The 4,796-nt window shown below is 41.3% G+C and overlaps 1 non-coding gene across 1 annotated transcript; it reads right to left on the bottom strand.

Moving 5' to 3' along the window:
• Positions 1–362: 362 nt before the first annotated feature.
• On the bottom strand, positions 363–469 carry LOC141650532 (small nucleolar RNA R71). The gene has a single exon (XR_012546558.1). It is a non-coding gene; the product is annotated as a small nucleolar RNA R71 (small nucleolar RNA).
• Between the last annotated feature and the right edge of the window lie 4,327 nt (positions 470–4,796).

Below are 4,796 nucleotides of genomic sequence, written 5' to 3'. Positions count from 1 at the left end.
TTTCATCACATTCCGTACCCACCGAGGAGAACCTACCCAATGGTACTCCCACACCACAACATCTAACCGGAAATTTTATTGCCAAATCCGCCTTTATCCAATTAGTCGAAAGGAGCCAATTTGGGGGGATGCCTAGTGAAGACCCTCATTCTCATATGGAAACCTTTTGTGACTATTGTGATGCGATTTCTCAAACCGGTGTAACTCAAGACCAAATTCGATTGGTCTTATTTCCTTTTTCTCTAATTGGCACCGCGAAACAATGGGTGAAGGGCCTTGATAAGGCCACTCTCGGAATTGATTCTTGGAAGAAGTTGGCTCTAGCTTTCTACAAAAAATTCTACCCACCGGAAAAGACTAACATGCTAAGAGCTCAAATTACGGGTTTTAAGCAAAGGGATGAAGAATCTTTGTATGAAGCTTGGGAGCGGTTCAAGGGAATTTGTCGCTCATGTCCTCACCATGGACTTAGCGAATGGTTCTTGGTACAACAATTTTGGAACGGTTTATATGAAGATTCAAGGAACATTCTCAACATGGGATCAAATGGAATGTTCACCGAAGTTGATGACAATCAAACATGGAACAAAATTGAGGAAATGGCGGTCCATAACTCACAATATAGTAGCTCTCGCAAGGCTACTAGAGGAGGAAAGCATGAAGTGGACTCCGTTACTCAATTGGGTGCTCAACTTAGTGCTCACATTGACACAATCAATTTGAAGTTTGAAAAAGCTATGGCTAGACTTGAAGAAGTCTCAAAATCACCAACGCATCATGTTAATGCCATGACGGCATCTTCATCAATCCCAAGTGGGATATGTGAGAATTGTCGAACTTTGGGACATGACCAAAGTGAATGTAGGGGAACAAATAAACAAGTGAATGATTTCCAAGCATACAAGAGTGGTACCCCTTATTCCAACTATTACAATGAAAACACCAAATTCCATCCAAATCTCTCATACAAAAGCAAAAATGTTCAAAATCCTCAAACAACATACACCCCACCTCCCATGAGAAACCAAAATCAAAGACCCTTTTACAATCAAAACCAAGGTTACCAAAACCAAAATCCATACAATCACCAAAATGACCAAGGTTTTGATGTCCAAAAAGCGGTCCTCCAAATGCAAAAGAATCAACAAGAGTTTTTCACTCAAATGCAAAAAGATAGCCAAGCAAAAGAAACCACCATCAACAACATCCTAGCTCACACCAAGATGTTGGAAACCCAATTGACTCAACTAGCATCTTCAAGCTCACAAAGACAAAAGGGGCAATTACCACCTCAAGGTAATCCTCCAAGACATGAAACGGTTAGTGCCATTCACTTGAGAAGTGGTACAAGGTATGAAGCACCGAAGAAGCAAGTTGAGGATGAAGTTGTGGAAGCTAGTGATAAGGAAGAAACTGTGCAAAACTCCAAAGATGGAGAATCATCAAAAGAAGAAAGTTCAAAGAAAAATGAAGACAAGGTCAAGGAGAAGGAGCCCATTGTGATTAGACTTCCTTTTCCAAGTCGTCAAGCCAAGCCCAAATTTGATGACCAACTTGGAAAGTTTATGGAAATTGTGAAGAATTTGGAAGTCTCGATTCCTTTCACGGAATTAATCAATCACGTGCCGGCCTATGCGAAATACATGAAAGACATCCTCACAAAGAAGAAGTCGATCCGGAAACTTGAGACTATCGCCTTCACTAAGGTGAGTAGTGCAATACTTCAAGGGAGTTCACCTCCGAAACTAAAGGATCCGGGAAGCTTCTCAATACCGTGTACCATTGGCGACACAACGATCAACAAAGCCTTATGTGATCTAGGGGCTAGTGTGAGTGTTATACCGTACTCGGTGAGTAAAAGGTTGGGGATGGGAGAGCTTAAATGCACCAATATCACACTCCAAATGGCTGATAGATCGACGAAGACACCATTAGGGATATGGGAAGATGTCCCCGTACGAATTGGGATGTTTTTCATCCCGGTGGACTTTGTCATTGTCGACATGGAGGAAGATTCCAACATTCCAATCATTCTAGGAAGACCTTTCCTACACACCGCGGGTGCGGTGATTGATGTGAAACATGGTGAGCTCACTCTAGAAGTGGGAGATGAAAGCATAACCTTTAATCTTGACAAGACTTTGAGAGCTCCTCGTTTGCATGAACCGTGTTTCATGATTGATCATTATAGCCGAAAGGATGAGAGGAAGAAGTCGGAACTCCAATGGAAGAAGAAAATTGAAGATGCTCCATTTAAAGAACAAGTGAATTGTGACAAGGAGAGCTTGCAAAGCTCATCAAAATTAAGCAAAGAAGAAGAGGATGGCCTCATTGGCCAAGAGAAGAAATTGGGAGAGTTGTCTCCATCAAATCAAGAGATTTTCAATGATCAAGTGGAAGAAGTATGTGGTCTTTGGGACGACGAATTTGAAGGGATTTTTAATCCCTACATTGGTAATGCCATCGATCAAGACCGACAACAAGAGCAAAGGTCTATTGAAAACCTTTATCATGATAATGAACAAGCTTTTGATCATTTCTTCAAGGTGTTGAGCAACATCAACAACACCTTGTGGCGCCCACCTTGACATCTCATCAAGAATGAGAGTTTGGTGGAGTCCTCCCTAAACCACCATTTGTAAATATTTCTAACTCCCTAACTCGCATTTCAATTCTTGTATTGCATTTTTTCTCATCTTTGGATTTTTATTTAATTTGATCAAGATAATTATCATGTTTGAGAGAAGTGAGGGAGGGACTAATGATTTCAATTGATGTGTAGTGCTTTAACTTAGTGTGGGGATGAAAACTGCCTAGGCTATCCATGTCTTAGTAGTGCCCCCACAATGAAGAACACGAGATATGAAGAAGAATGGAAGAATGACAAGGGGTACGCATTGTACACAGATGGAACTGAATCCGGGTACAAAAGGGTTGAATCCGAGCGGATTCAGGAGAATCCGCCCGTCTACAATCCGAGCGTATTGGGTAGAAGACGCACGTCCCTATGAGCTGAACTTTTGAAATATTTTTGACTGTAAGAGAATCTGGGCGTCCTGAATACAAATCCATCCCTCTCTGAAAATTCGTCCGTCTTGGAAAGAAGACGCCCGTCTTCTTTGCTGAGGAAAACAAGAAAAATTCATTGACTGAAATCCGTCCGTCTTCTGAAGAATCCGCCCGTCCCGTGTCAGCAAATCCGAGCGTCTTCTCTTAAAGACGCCCGTCTTTAGGCGAGTTTTTCCCAACCCAGAAAGTGCAGAATCCGCCCGTCTTGAACAGAAACCGCACGGATTGCCCCTGCAGGTCGAATTTTTTCGGCCTTTATAAAACCCCTCCCACCTTCATTCATTCATTCATTCATTCATAACACTACTTCAAAACATCAAAACCCTCATCCTCCCCATCACAAAAACAAAATCCCTCAACTACATTCACCAAAATCAAATCAAACCATCCTTTCAACAACAAATCAATCACTCCTTTTTCAATAAAAATCAAAACCAAGCACAAAATCTTCAACCTTTGAGTCGATTTTTGAATTCATAAAGGCAAAGCCTTTCACCTTTAAATCGATTTGGGTACACTACAAATTGAAGATTTTTCATTATTTTCTTGGTTAACTCATCAATGGCAAAGACTAAGGGAGCAACAAAGGCACCAAAGGCAAAGACACTTTCACAAAGGCAAAAGGCTCTTCAAACAAAGAAAATTGGCTATGGTGGTAGCAACCCCAAACTTGGAAGTGCAACAACAACAACAACCCTCTATGGGAGCAACAACATCTACTACTCCGGAAATTGATCAACTTTTGCATTATCCGGAGGTAACTTTTATTTCCAAAACCCATAGAGATACTTTTGCCAAGTTTGCTAGGAAATCATTTCAATCCACCAAGTTTATTTGTGAAGACACCTTGGATAAGTTGGGTGTCCTTGAGCAAACTAGAGCCTTTTTCAAAGCAATGGGGTTGAAGAAATTGTTTGAATCAAAAGAATTGACATACCCCTCCCTTACCTTGGAGTTTTTGAGTTCTTTGAAAGTCACCAAAGTTGAGACTAGGGAGAACCTCGAGTTTCGTCTAGCTAATGTTAGTAGATGCATTTCCTTTAGGGAATTGGGTGAAATTTTGGGTCTTAGTGATGAACCGAGTTATTTTAAGAATTATGGAAAGTATGACCCCGACCCTCTTTGGGAGGCAATTTCCGGAAGGAAATTTGAGGATTTTCATGCGAGTCGTGCTCTTTTAGTCCACCATCTGGGCATAAGAGTATGGCACAAGGTCATAGGAAACACCATTATTGCAAGGAAAGATACCAACCATTTCACCAAACTTGATTTTATTCTTCTTGAATCGGCTTTGAACATTGGAAGAGTACACACCAAGCCTTTCAACTCTTTAAGGCTTTTGGTAGATAGATGGCTCAACATTGATTGTGGGAAGAAAGGCACTACCGTTATTGTCAATGGCGGCCTAGTCACTATCCTAGCTAAATACTTTGATCCTAACTTCAACAAAGATAACAAGTATGAAGCGAAAGAGGGTGGTCATCTTGTTGATATGCATACTATGATACACAAGTACAAGTGGGTTGCCCATAACCCTCTTGACACCAAGTATGGATGGCTCACTAGTGAGGCTAGATCGTTTACTTTGCCTTCAAAGATTTGTCGTCTAAGCGTCCACCGGACCAATTATCTACTTCCCCTTTCAAAAGAGGCCGAGTATATTATCCGACAACAAAAGAGTGAACTTGAAATGCCCTCCTCTTCCATTGTCACACCACCTTACCCTT

This window comes from Silene latifolia, chromosome 3 (assembly GCF_048544455.1).
Source record: "Silene latifolia isolate original U9 population chromosome 3, ASM4854445v1, whole genome shotgun sequence".
Lineage (NCBI taxonomy): Eukaryota > Viridiplantae > Streptophyta > Magnoliopsida > Caryophyllales > Caryophyllaceae > Silene > Silene latifolia.
This window is presented reverse-complemented; position numbering and strand designations above follow the sequence as displayed.